Below are 14,006 nucleotides of genomic sequence, written 5' to 3'. Positions count from 1 at the left end.
ATCAGTCTTGACAGTCCCTTCTTATCACAGATGGTGACGTTCTACACTTTGTTTCAGGGGCTTCCATAGAGCCTCTTCACATCACCTTTGTGGTCTCCAGGTCTTCTTGCCCGACGGTGATGTCCGTCCAGGACGTCATCCTTCTTGCTGAGAGTTTTCTCTCACCCTTGAGGTGCGTTGTTTTTAGCGTTCTGTGTAGTGTTGGTCTGTGCTTGTGTGTGTGTGTCTGGCTCGGAGCCCCCCCTGCCCGCGTGTGTAGAGTCCAGGGCGGGCAGAATAGTGATGAGAGTCTATAGTTAATATGCGGATCTGTTGAGACTGAGGCAAAGGCTGTGTAGTCATCTGTAATTGATTAGCTCTCAGTAGGTTATGGGGATGGGTGTTTCATTAGTGCATGTTGGCATAAGCAGAGCAAAGTTTGGAGAGGCTGTTTATGATTAGTGAAGGAGATAATATCTCAAAGATGTTTAGGCTGCTTTGTGTGGGGTGTAATGTTTGTGGGCTGGCTTTTTTTTTTGATGGCAGGCTGTAGTTGGACCTAGTTGAACCGTGTTTCTAAGTAGAAACAAGACCTTTGGAATTAAGCTGCTGCTCTGCATCAGGGTAATGTTTGATATTGTGTGGGTTTTTTTTTTTTTAGATGCAGAAAGACGAGACGGGCAGAGCAACGCAGGGGAACCGAGAGGAGCGCCGTACGAAGGTGGCTCGGCATGAGGTATTAAAGGGAAGATCTGACCGGTGGCTCCATGAATACAATTGGGCAATTCTTCTTTTTTTTTCATGTGAATGTGAGGTTGCATAGCCATGTGCGAATGTGCTGGACTGAGGCACAACAGAACCAGTTTTCCTTTCAGTAATTCTACTTTTCAGGTAAGTCTCTTCCAACTAACTGAACTCTCTGAAAATAATGACATATTTTTCAGGTAGTATCCACTTCCAGAGCGCTAAGACCTTATGTTTACACTTAATGTGAAGGGATGCTATGCAGAGAGGCTCTTGCTTATACCTATTGCTATAACAACACAGCTCAGCTAACCTTTATATATGCCCTGTCGGAGGGTTGGATCAGAAAAGGGTAGATGGGTCGCACTCATGGTGAAGAGTAGACGGGACCGGTGACCTGAATCTGACTGATGGGCTATCACATCCCATCCTCATCATGCTCAGTATAAAAGTGGAGGCATCGAAGGGGTCAGTACCTTTCCTTCAACGGCTGGTGTCCGAGGACTCTTCTGTCTGTTTGACATCCTTCGATCCCCATCCATGCATTTGTGCTACCAGATCCAGAATCCAGTTCCAATCCGTCGCCAAGTCCAGTCTCGGACTTTGCCCGTGCCTGCCAGAGAAGCGATGGTCATCCTGGGTGCTCAATACTGGGTTGGGTATATATTTTATCTATTTTATTGTTTTCCTGTTATTGTTGTTTCTCCTCGGTATAACTTTTCTGTTTATATTTCATTATGAAAGAGTTCAGTTTCTCTTTCAGCCCCTAAGTCTCCCTCCCATTCTTTCCTTCCTCAGGAGAGAAGTTAAAAGAAAGCATCTGTCTCTTGTTTTAATGCCCAGCCTAAGCTGCAACAGCAACGATGGTTAGGGCACCGGAGCGGACTCGGCTGAGGAAAGCGGCAGGCTAGAGCATCGGCTCTTTCTCATCCTGTTGTATTACAGGCAGCACACAAGCCTCTGCTTACGCTCTGTCCGTCGGTCCTATCCAGAACGTAGTTCTGGCAGAAGTCGGGTAATATGCGGGGTCTCGATAGAAGTGACGTGTGGGATTTTCTTTACAAGGAAACTGAAGGACATTGAGTCTTGATAAAAACGTGGTTATTGGGCTTAATGATCTACTTGCCTATGGAAGTTAGGATGATGTCTTTCTCTTTCTGTCTACGCCCTGCAAAATTTTAATTAAGTTTACGTACCTACCGGGCCCCGTTGCTGACACAATTGATGTAGTTGTAATAAAAGAGCATGTATTGTCATTTCCTCTAAGGGTCGCTTTCTCTGTTTTGGTGTTTTGCATGCTGTACTTCTCAGGCCTGTGAGGAAAGGAGCAGCTGCTTCTCTGGCAGGCTCTATGCCTTGTGGAGGTCAGCCTGGGCCCTTTCCCAGGGGATGGTGGGAAGGGCGGTGGGCAGGGCCCGGGGTATATAAACCACAGCCTCTGCTGGGGCAGCTCATTCTGCTGCCAGGCATCTCCAGGGTTAGAGCTCCACTGGTCCTTCAGTCGATTGCAGCTTTGGAGGCAGCTCAGCTCCTTGGGCGGAGATGTTATCCCATTTAGAGAATCGCAGGTAGGAAGCTGGAGGTGGTAAGACCTTGAGGACCAGGTGAGGTCTGTCAGCATGTATAGTAGAGAGCGGTCTTGTATGCTGCTTCTCTTCCTTGTGGTTTTTCAGGTCAGTCATGTTGTAATGAGTGTTCAGAGGTGGTGAGATGGCTTAACGGTATGGTTTTCTTTATTCCAGGTGCGGTGTGTTTTCCTGGAATCCCTGTCTGTATTGAAGATGGAACTTTGGGGTTTTTTTCCACTGGTTTTGCTGAATTCCAGGTAAATAATGATAGCACTTTTCTTAATCAGGCAGATGATGAGATTACTTCACAGGGCTTGGGTGTGCATCTTGTCTGCAGTCTTAGGTGGAGTTTTTGCATTTCTCAAGAAAGCAGCAGGGACATAAGGTATAATGTCTTTCAGGGTGTGGGACGCCTCATCACCTTCCCCCATGGTGCGCAGGGTTTCGCTGTGTCCCTGGAGCCTTTGCGGCTTGCGGCAGGCCCCTGGTGTAGGTCGGGTCAGGGCTTCGCTGACTCTGTGTGTCTTTAGCAGGGCCCGGAGTCTGTGGGAAGATGGGAGATAGGAGGTGCCTGGCGAAGGCGGGGCTCGGAAGAGCAGCTTCCAAGGAACAGCCAATGCCGGGGGGTCGGGCCGGCAAATACAGGGTGGGAGCTGTGGGGAAGAAGTGGGGCTCCTTCCCTCATGGCTCAGGGAGAAGAGAGGGGCTTTCTAAAGTTTTGGTACTGAGGGATGGTTAGGAAAGGGGTGTGCGTTCACAAGACTCTCGGACAGGTTTTGCAGTTGGGTTTGGGTGTCGACGGAGCCTGGTCTGTTCTAGGCTCTTGCATTTGAGGCGAGCTGGATAGTATCGAGGAGGAGCATGGGACTGGTGGCTTGGCAGAAGCGCAATGGTAATGTTGTGTTTCTTAGTATCTTAAGTGCCGTGAATAACTATCACGGCAGCCTTGGACTCTGGAATCGTCACGGAGCAGGCGAGCGGAACACCAAGGTGTTGGTGAGGCTGAGGGTGTTGTGGGAGAGGTTGGTATCTCCTCTGAGGATGCTTATGGCTGGTGCTGTGGCTACTTTTGGGATTTTTTTTTTCTTTTCCTTTTGCAGAGGAAGAGGAGGGACCTGGTGACAGCGGGAATGTATTGGATGGCTGGTTTTGCTGGACAGCACCAGGGAAGGATTCAGATGTCCGGCCCTCCGAAAGCTAAGTTGAGAGTCAGGCACTGGAGAGGGGCGCAGGTGGACAATTGCCAAATGGGAGCTTTGATGTTAGCGTAGTGAGGAGGGCTGTCCCGGGGCACGGTCTCCTTTGGGCAGGTCAAGGATGTTGTTTACTGTTCGGCATGATGTTAGCGCATCCTGGGCGGGGCAGTTCCAGCCTGTGTCTGTTGTCGTGTCGTTCATATGGTCCGTGTTTTGCATCTTAGCCCTTTTTCGGGTCTCGAGATCATCTTTAAGGTCCAGGAGCCTGACGTGGGGCATCAGGTTTCATCCTTAGGGTCTTGAACGCTCGGACCTGTGGGCGTAGCTCCATTTGGCTGCCGCTCTTCTTGCGTTAGAAACTTAAAGCGTGCATCAGTCTTGCGTCTTGGAAGTTTCCGCACGGCCCACTTCCACGACTGGGACTTCTTCCCTGCATCGTTACGTTCTTAGGTCTTGAAGCCGGGCTTCCTGCACGTCTATCTTATTGGGGTTGACAGTCCCTTCTTATTATGTACTATCATGTTCTACACTTTGTTTCAGGGGGTTCCGTAGAGCATCTTCACGTTGACATCGTCACGATCCCCCAGATTTTCTTGCACAATGCTGACTTTGCTCCCGTTGTCATCTTTCTTGATGAGAGTTTTCTCTCGTCTTTGAGTGGCATCATTTGCAGTGTTCTGTGTAGCATCTGTCTGCAGCTGTGAGTGTTTGGCTCGGGGCTGCCCTGCCCGGGCGCGTAGTGTCCAGGGTGGGTGGAATCGTGTGGAGAGTCTATATGTATTATATGAATCTATGTAGATCAGGGCAAAGGTGTTAGAGTTATCTCAGGGTAGCCATCGGGACGTTGTGTGGACAGCTCTTGCATTTTTGTTGTTTGGGAAGATCAGAGGCATGTTGGAAATGTAATACAGCAGTAATGAAGAGGAGTTCATGTCGAAGAGGGTATGGCTGCTTTTTGTGCGGATTTTTTTTTTGTAATTTTCTTCATGTAAGGTTGTATTTGGATCTTAGGTGGTATTTGTAAAAGGTGCAAGACTTTGTTATTATGACCCTATTGCTCTGCCTCAAGGTGATTTCTTTGATGTTCTTGCAGATGCAGCGGGACAAGCTTGGCAGGGCAGCATAGGAGAGGGGAGCAATGTAAGAAGGTGAATCAGCACATGGTATTAGAGAGAAGATGTGGCTTTGAGTACTGTATGTATTGGTTCTTTTCAATTTGAAGTTTTGAAGCAATGAATGACATAGGATGTGGGGATGGGGATGAGTCAGTCAAGGTCAGCAGCGGCGGGTGGGCTGAAGTATCACATCTTCCTCAGAGGGAGCAACTTTCAAGTTTTAAGCAACCCATGTCAGTTGGGTTTTACAGGTGGTTTGCAAGCCTTCAGGTTGCATGCCTCAGGGGAGGATGGTCGGGCAAGGTGAGGGAGTGGGACATGGGAATTTGGTAGGGCTTTGGGCGGTATCTCAGCATGAGTTTCTTCAGTTGGCGTGACACACAGGGTCAGAGGGGTGATGCTGCACGCCCACTGAGTAGTCCCAGCAAGTGAGGCGGTTGTGGACACGTTGGTGTCTAATAGCTCAGTACTATATTGCAGCTCACTGGAGTGTTTGTCTTTGGTTTTGCAGGTGCTGCACGCCTCTGGAGCCGGACGAGCGTTTGAGGTGAGCTGGGTAGTAGAGAGGTAACGCATGGGGGTGGTGGTTTCCCGTAAGCTCAACAGTAATATTGTGTGTCTAGCTGTCTTAGGTGCCAGAACCAGGGAGCGCCGCATCGTCCGAATCTGGAATCTGTGTGGAGCAGGTGAGCAGAAGGGTACGGTGCATCTGATGTGGGGGATATTGCAGTACAACTTAGTGTTGACGGATGTGATGGTGCCTGATGGCACCATTTTGTGGAAATTGGGGTTCCCTTGTTTGTTTTTGCAGATGATGAAGAGGAAACTCAGTGACTCCAGGATGCATCGATTTGACATATGGTAATCTTTTTTTTTTTCTTGTCGAGCAGGTCTCCAGAGTCCTGCCCCTCAGAAAGGGAAGTTGAGGTACCGGCAGTGGAGCTTCCTGGGGGAGGGGAGGGGCCAGGGTTGGAAATAGCAGTGAGGCATTTAAAAGTGAGCACAGCGCTCCAGGCTGTCCAGGAGCGGTCCCCTTCAGGCACGCAAGCGGAGCGGTAATTGTCCTGACGGTATGTGACACTATCTTGCATTGTACTGCCTTGTATTGTGTGTTGTCTGGAATTGTATCGCTCTGTAGTTTTCCCGTCTGCTGTCTCAGACGGTCCGGCATGGTAACGCCTGTATTCCATTACGTCTTACACTGTATCGCTCATTCATTGTCTTGACTGCAATCTGAGTCTGTCACATTGTACCGTTCGCTACATTGTTACTTTGATGGATTGTTCTGCATCTGACTGTATTGCATTGCTGGGCTCTGTGTTGTTTTTGCATTGCTCTGTAACTGTCTTGGCTGCTGTCTGAGACTGTCTCGCATTGTCTGCTTAGGTATTTTTTGTTTTGTATTGTATTTTGTATTTGAAATAGTATTGCATTGCCCGGCTCTGTATCGGTTTTGCATCATAGCGCCCCGTAGTTGTCCTGACTGCCAGGTCGGACTGTGTTGCGTCATATAGTTCTGTATTTTGTTTGGCGTTGCATCATTCTGTACTATAAATTGTATCACTTTGCCTACCCATATCTCGGTTTTGCGTCGTATCGCTTCGTCATTGTCTTGACTGCTATCTGAGACGATCAGGCACGGTACCCTTCCATATTTTGTTTTGAATTGCATTGTTGCATATTTGAAATCTGTTGCCTCGCCTGGCCATGTTTTGGTTTTGCAGCGTCTCGCTTGGTCATCGTCTTGACTGCAATATGATATATTGTCACTGTACCGCACAGTATGGTAGATTATTTTTATTTGGTTGTTCTTCCTTTGACCTCGTCTTGCGTTGTTCTGCCCTGTATCACGGTACGTCTCGAATCGTTTTGGTCTGTCACTGTTTTGACTGTCACATGAGACACTCTAGCATTGTATCCTTAGGTATTTTGTTTTGTATTTGAAGGTTGTGTATTTGAAATTGTATTGCATTGTTTGGTGCTATTTAGGTTTTGCATTGCATCACTACGTAGTTTCCTTAACCGCCATCTGAAACCATCTCGCATGGTATTGTTCCGTATGTTGTTTCTTTAACGGATTGTTTTGTATGTGACCGTATATTGTGTTGTTGGGCAGGGCGTTGTTTTTGCCTTATATTGCTCTAATTTTCCGTGATCGCCATCGGGGATGGTTTTGCAGGGTACCGCCCCATATCATGTTTCGTCTTGCGTTGTATTGCCCTGTAATTGTCTCGACCGCCATCTGAGATTGTCTGCCATTGTAAGCACTGTATTACGGGTTTTTTGATTCATTTTTAAGTTACCCTATGTGTTTTATCGTATTGCCCTGCATTGTGTTACATCTTGCATGGTATTGCTCTGTATATGTCTTGACTGCCATCTGAGACTGTGGAGTTGTACTGTTCGATATGTTGTTTCTGGAACGGATTGTTCTGTATCTGACCACATACTGCATTGCCAGGCAGTGTGTTGTTTTTGCATTACGTCGCTCAGTAATTTCCTCAACTGCCATTTGAGATGGTCTTGCATCGTACGCTTAAGAATTCGGTTCCGTATTATGTTCTTGTGTATTTGAAGTAGTATTGCTCTGCCTGGCTCGGTTATTGGTTTCGCATCGTGTTGCCCCATCATGCTCTTGACTGCTATGTGATGTATTCTGGCATCGTACCACACTGTATTGTGTTTTTTTAAGTGGTTGTTTTTTGACTGTGTAATGCCTTGTACCGCCCTCTATTGTGTTACATCTCATGTTATATTGCCCCATTTTAGTCTTGACTGCCTTCTGATCTATTCTAGTATTACACTTCAACATATTCTGGGTTTTTTAATCGGTTGTTCTTTATCTGGCTGTGTATTGCCTTGTTACTGCCTCGTATTGTGTTGTGTCTTGCATTGTATTGCTCTGTCACTGTCTTGACGGTCATGTTACGCATTCTGCCCTAGGACTGCACTGTATTGTGACTTCTTTAATGGGTTGTTGTTTCTCTGACTGTGTATTGCCTGGTAGCGCCCCATATCAAGTTACGTCTTGCCTTCTATTGCTCTGTCATTGTGGTGACTGACCTCTGATATATTCTACCATTGTATGGCGCTCTACTGTCAATTCCTTCATTGGCTGTTCTTTATTTGATTGTATGTTGCCTTGTACCGCCCTGTGTAACGTTAGGTCTTGCATTGTATTGCCCTGTCGTTGTCTTGCCGGTTATTTTAGACTGTCTGGCACTGTATTGTGCAATATCTAACCAGTTGTTTGTTATTTGACCACTGTTGCGATGTGACCCCCCCTTTTTCCTCCAGGCTGCTGCTCAAGCTATAACGACCAGCGAGAGTTGCTACAAGTGTCACTTGAACTTTGTGGGATGGCTGGCAACAGAGTCAAAGCACTATGAGTCAGTTAGCTTGCTATATAACTAGTGGACAGACCAAGAGCCCTTTGAGCTCTCTTGCAACGCAGCGGCCTGTTCGCCAGCATCTCCCCTTGAGCGGGGACACTCGCTTAAGGTTCTGGTCTTCAAGGCTGAGAGACGACTTGCCATAACAGATTCTGGGTAAGTGACTAATAGCATGCCAAACTTCGCGATTTAGCTCAGTGATATAATGGATTGATGCCGCAGCTAAAATCCTTTAGAGGTAAATGGTTGCCCAAGTCCGGGGCAAGGATTAGATCCAGCCGCGCCTAGGCTCCTCTCCGAGAAGGAGTTTAGAAAGCAAGGGGGTCCTTTCCGAGCCTCGTGACTCAACGGGAGGGTTTCCCTAACAGCTAGTGTGACCCTGGCTTCTATGCTGTAAATAATCTGGTGAAGTGCCGTCACATGCGCTGTTGCCTTTGTTGAATCACTGTGTTGATGTTTCTAAATGTTTCTCTACTTTTCTCTTAGGAGTAAAGTTAATTGCTCCGCCTGCCACAACCGTGTATTGCCTTGTCTGGCCCCATATTGTGTTATGTCTTGCATTGTATTGCCCTGTCGTCTTGACGGTCACTTGAGAGATTCTGTCCTAGGACTGGACTGTATTGTGATGTCTTTCATGGGTTGTTGTTTCGTTGCGTATTGCCTTGTAGTGCCCCATATGGTGTTACATCTTGCGTTGTACCGCTCTGTTGTTGTCTCGACGGTCATCTGATCTATTCTGCCATTGTATGCCACTGTATTGTCACTTCCTTCATCAGCTGTTTTTTATTTGACGGTGTATTGCATTGTACTGCCATGTACACTGTTACGTCTTGCATTGTATTGTCCTGTCATTGTCATGTTTGTGATTTTAGACTTTGTGTTTAAAAATTTCACAGTCCACTGCAGTCCTACAACTGGCTGTTGTTTATTTAACTGTGTATTCGTTAAACAATTCTCAATCCCGTGCAGTCCTATAATTGTTTGCTGTTTATTTGACTGGGTATCGGGTTGTACTGACCCATATAGTGCTATGTCTTGTGTTGTGTTACCCTGTCGTTGTTTTGATTGTCATTTCAGCCATTGTGTTAAAAAATTCTCAAGACCGTGCAGTTCTAGAGTCGTTTTCTTTTTATTTCACCGTGTATCGGATTGTACCGCCTGGTATACTGTTAGGTCTTGCAGTGTATTGCTCTGGAACCGTCTTGATTGATATATTCTCTCATTGTAGTGCACTGTTGTTGCGTGAAAAGGGGCAAAGCGGTTTTAGCAGAAGATAAACCCCCTTGCGTTCTAACACTCCTCACCGAGGTGGGAGGCTAGGTGCGGCTAGGTTTAAATTCTGAGTGATGCCCAATTCAGCACTATCAGTCCAATTGCGTTTAATATGTATTAAACTATTACGATGTGGATACACTAATAGTGGACTGCACCTTCTGTCTAGTCGTGCTCCTGAACTAGCACGGCCACTCTCGAGTCTTTGGTCGCGTTCAGTGAGAAACCAAAACGACTAGTTACTTAAAAAAGTGCAGTTTATTTAAACAACAGATATATAGGTTCTTAGGATTGCCGGTGATAAATACACTGTCTGCAAAGCACGTGCAAATGAAAGTATTGTTACATATACAAAACGCGTGACAAAGTTATAAACGATACAGCCTGGCTTTAAATGTAGAAAAAGAGAGTCTCTAGAGAAATTTCTAAGTTTCCCGAGGAAGCACTCGGTATAATCTAAGCCTTACCCAAAGGCGTCCCTATGGGGGGGAAGAGAGGCTCAGCCCGTCGACTGATCCCAGAAGTCAGTGATGTAATTCTTTATGATGGTGTCTTCCCTGGGTATCCCCCCTCTCTTGGGCTATTTTTATACTATTTGTTATCTTCAAGGTGGAGTTTGAGTGACTTTAGTCATACATGCTTTTATCATGATTGGTGTAAATTTCTCTCGCTTCACAATTAAAGGTATAGTTTACGAGAAATTCAGGGCGCAGACTCAAGAAGGAGTGGTCGCACCTTGGAGGCGGGTAGCCTTGGGATGGAGGTGTGTTTTGGTATTATAATGACATTATAATGAGCAAAGTTCGCACAAAGGACAGCATTTCATCAAAATTTGACAAAATGTTGGCTCTGAGCATCTAGTGGGCAGCTAATTGGCAGCTTATCTGTTTCATGATATCATCCCATTCCTGTATCCGCTATACATCATAAGGTAAAGCCACGGAATAATTGCATCCCGTCCCGTACCTCATGTAGCTTATCAGGGAACCACAGATGTTGTGTCCTTCATGCCAGCTGCGGCTATTTTCTACCTCAGAAGCCTCTTGATTTTATACTTTTCCTTAATGTGTGAACAATGCTGTACTTTTGTATTTTTTAGCCAATTTAGTATTTATTCCACAACTGTCTCGTCAGTTTTGTAATGGGTTGTTCTCTGTTTGACTGCATATTGCATTATAATGCCCCCTATAATGTTATGTCTTGGATTCTGTTGCTCAGTCATTTTATCGAGTGCCATCTGCGACCAGGATTGCAGCGCACTCGTCTGTGGGTTTTCAATCGGCGGTTCATTATTTGACTACCTATTGCCTCGTCCTGCCCCGTGTTGTATTTTGTCTTGCATTGTATTGCCCTGTAATCACCCTGACTGCCATCTTATCCGTTCCGGCGTGTACCACTTGGTCTTCTGTTTTTTCTAAACATTTGTTCTTTATTTGGCTGCGTATTGCCTTGTAGTGCCATGTATGGTGTTCTATCTTGCGTTGTATTGCGCTGTTGTTCTCTTCATTGTCATTGTAGACGCTCTGGGATAGTAGCCATCTGTATTGTGGTGGTTTTACCGGGTGTTCTTTCTTTGACCGTGTATTGCCGTGTTACCGCCTTTGTGTTGGGTCTCGAGTTGTATTGCCGCATCATTGTTTTCACTGCCATCTGATGCGTCTTAGCATTATACTGTCCTCTATTGTCTTACGTTGTGCATTGTATTGCTCTGTTATCTTGCCTGCTGTCTCACATCTAGTGGTGTTGTAACGCACAGTATTGTGGGTCCCTTCCTCGGTTGTTTATTTGACTGACTATTGCACTGTATTGCGCTGTCTAACGTTACGTCTCGGATTCTGTTGTCCTGTAACTGTCTCGACCGCCACCTGATGCTCCGTGGGATAGTGCTGCCCTGTACGTTGGGGTTTTGACAGGTTGTTCTTTCTTTAATTCTGTTTTGCATGGTACTGCCCCGTGTTGTGTTACGTTTGGCATTGTATTGCCATGTAATTGTCCTCAGTGACACGTGATATATTCTGGCAGGGTGCTGCACTGTATTGTGGGTTTTTTTTTAAGGGGTTGTTGTTTATCTGAGTGTGTTTTGCCTTGTAGTGCCCTGTGTTTTCTCTTGGGTTGTATTGCCCTGTCATTGTCTAGACGGTCATTTTATACATTCTGTCATAGGACTGCACTGTATTGTGACATCTTTAATAGGTTGTTGCTTCTTTGACTGTGTAGTGTCTTGTAGCGCCCCGTATCGTGTTACACGTTGCGTTGTATTGCTCTGTCATTGTCTCGACTGACATCTGATAGATAGTCTGCCATTGTATGGCACTGTACTGTGAATTCTTTCATTGTCGGTTCTTTATTTGATTGTGTATGGCGCTGTACTGCCCTGGATAACTTTGTCTTGCATTGTATTGCCCTGACGATGTAGTCTCGCTTGTTATTTTAGATTTTCTGGGATTGTACTGCACTGTATTGTGAGTTTCTGATTAGTTCTTTGGTTGTGTGTTCCATCGTATGGTCCTGTAGTGTGTTATGCATTGCATTGCATTGCCCCATCGTTGTTTTGACGGTCGCTGTAAACATTCTGTCGTAGGACGGCACCGTATCATGGGTGTGTTGATCGGTTGTTCTTAATTTGGCTGCGTATTGCCTTGTGCTGCCGTGTGTTGTGTTACGTCTTGCATTTTATTGGTCTATCATTGTTTCGACTGTTTTAGACTGTCTGGGGTTGTACTGCACTGTATTGTGAATTATTGAACTGGCTGTTCTTTGTTTGATCGGTGTGGTGGTGCAGTCCCCTCCTCCCGCCCTGTTTCCCACCCCCTCACCCCCCCAGCCCCCTTTTCTCCCCTCCCCGCAGGCAACAGAATCAACACACCGTCTGGAGTGGGGACTGAGACATTTTTTTCCCAGGCTGATATGACTACAAGTCAATTAGCTGCCTCTATAAATAGTGGACAGGACAAGAGCCCTTGGAGCCTTCCTGCCCGGCAGCGGCCTATTTGCCACCACCTCCGCTTGAGCGGGGATGCTCTCGTAAGGTTCCGCTCCTCGAGGCTGAGAGATGCCTTGCCGCAGCAGAATCCGGGTAAGTGACTAATAGCATGCAGAACTTTGCAATCTTAGCTGAGCGATGTAAAGGGTTGATTGCACAGATATAATCCTTTAGAGGGAAATGGTTGCCCAAGTCCGGGGCTAGGAATTGGATCCAGCCGCACCTAGACTCCTCTCGGAGAAGGAGTTTAGAAAGCAAAGGGGTCCTTTCTGAGCCTCGTGACTCAAGGGGAGGGTCTCCCCGACAGCTCATCTGACCCTGGCCCCTAGGCAATAAATAATCCGGGGTACGTGGCCATGGAATCTGGTGAAGCGCTGTCACGTGCACTTCTACCTTTGTTGAATCACTGTGTGTGTGTTTCTAAATGCGTTCTCTTCTCTAGCCATCCATTTTCAGTGACTGAGACTTCTTCTCTGCATCCTTAAAATCTTAGGTCTTGAAGCCAGGCTTCCTGTGCATTCATCTTCTCAGTTCGAGTGTTATTTTGTGTGGGGTGTAAAGTTTGTGGTTTTGTGGTTTTTTTGTGTTGTTGTGTGGTGTTTTTTTTTTTTAACGGCAGGTTGTAGTGTTACTCTGGAAGGTATTTCTAAGTCAAAACAAGACCTTGTTGTGGGGTGGGTGGTGTGTGTCACATGGCGTTCCCCCTAAAAGCGGAGGGAGAGCATCTAGGAAGAAGATGCAGAGCTGGTGGTCAGGGAGAGGCTCAGGGGAGGGGGTGATGTGCTGTGGGGCTTTGGCAATGGCCCCTCTTCCCAGCAAGCTCCAGCTGGGGCTGAGGCAGCCTAGGTGGGACCCATGAGGTGAGCATGGGCCGGGCCAAGGGCTCAAAAAGAAAGGCTGCCTGGGGATGGGTCTGCTTTGCCAAGGGCCTCTAGCTTCCAAGGGGGCTGCCTGGGCACAGCTGCCTGCCAGCGCTGACTGAGGAGTCAAACGAAGGGGGTTCTGACAGGCAGGTGCCTCCAGCCAGGAAGGGACGGTCCCCGCAGCAAGGAAGGATCCCTCTCAGCCATACCTGACCGAAGGTACCACCAGCACAGAGTGCCGGGGGCTCGCTGCCGCGTCGGCTGCCCTCGTGAGCCTCATGGGACAAGAGCATCAAGGCACCCCCTGCCCGCTCCTAGGTGGGCAAGGGTCAGGCTGCCAGCACCACAGAGGATGAAGGGGCAGAGAGAGAAGCCTGTGAGCAGGGAAGGTCTCCCACACGTGCCAGGAGCTGCGGTGAGTTGTGTGCCCTCTTGTGCATGTGCAGGCCTTTCCCTGCCATGCCTCTTCTGATCTCTGCCTGCTGCCTTGCTTGTCCTGGCTTCTGGCTCCCCAAAGCTTTTTGCTCTTTTGCTTAATGCCAGCATGTTCTTTCTCCCCTTCTCCGTTTCCTTTCTGTGCCTCTGCATTTCCAGCTCCCCATCCACTATTATTTCATTCTTCCCACACTGCCTTCTTTGCTATTCCTTGTGAAATTTGCATTTGTAGGTCTCCCTCTACCCAGCAACCCGTCTCTATTTCCAGTGACTCCCTCTGCCCCACCCCGCATCCCTCTTCCAGTGTCCTTTCTCTGTGGCTGTCAGTCTGACTCCACCTCCTGCTATTTAAATTGCTACCTACCTGTATGGCCAGTACCCCATTGCTTTCCAAATCTTCTTTCTGTGTTTCCATTTACCCAGATCCCTGTCTGTGTTTTTTAATTCTTCTTGCTTGTC

The 14,006-nt window shown here is 47.2% G+C and overlaps 3 long non-coding RNA genes across 3 annotated transcripts; all 3 read left to right on the top strand.

Moving 5' to 3' along the window:
• The first annotated feature begins 94 nt into the window (after nt 1-94).
• Nucleotides 95-1,125, top strand: LOC128916145 (uncharacterized). Its single transcript, XR_008468853.1, has 3 exons — nt 95-172; nt 641-715; nt 924-1,125. It is a non-coding gene; the product is annotated as an uncharacterized LOC128916145 (long non-coding RNA).
• A 77-nt stretch (nt 1,126-1,202) lies between these two features.
• Nucleotides 1,203-2,532, top strand: LOC128916146 (uncharacterized). The gene is made up of 3 exons (XR_008468854.1): nt 1,203-1,382; nt 1,522-1,738; nt 2,466-2,532. It is a non-coding gene; the product is annotated as an uncharacterized LOC128916146 (long non-coding RNA).
• Nucleotides 2,533-4,104: 1,572 nt separating this feature from the next.
• Nucleotides 4,105-8,051, top strand: LOC128916144 (uncharacterized). Its single transcript, XR_008468852.1, has 6 exons — nt 4,105-4,187; nt 4,581-4,681; nt 5,114-5,149; nt 5,226-5,288; nt 5,493-5,672; nt 7,900-8,051. It is a non-coding gene; the product is annotated as an uncharacterized LOC128916144 (long non-coding RNA).
• Nucleotides 8,052-14,006: the final 5,955 nt, after the last annotated feature.

This window comes from Rissa tridactyla, chromosome 11, assembly GCF_028500815.1.
Source record: "Rissa tridactyla isolate bRisTri1 chromosome 11, bRisTri1.patW.cur.20221130, whole genome shotgun sequence".
In the NCBI taxonomy this organism is placed as follows: Eukaryota; Metazoa; Chordata; class Aves; order Charadriiformes; family Laridae; genus Rissa; species Rissa tridactyla.
This window is presented reverse-complemented; position numbering and strand designations above follow the sequence as displayed.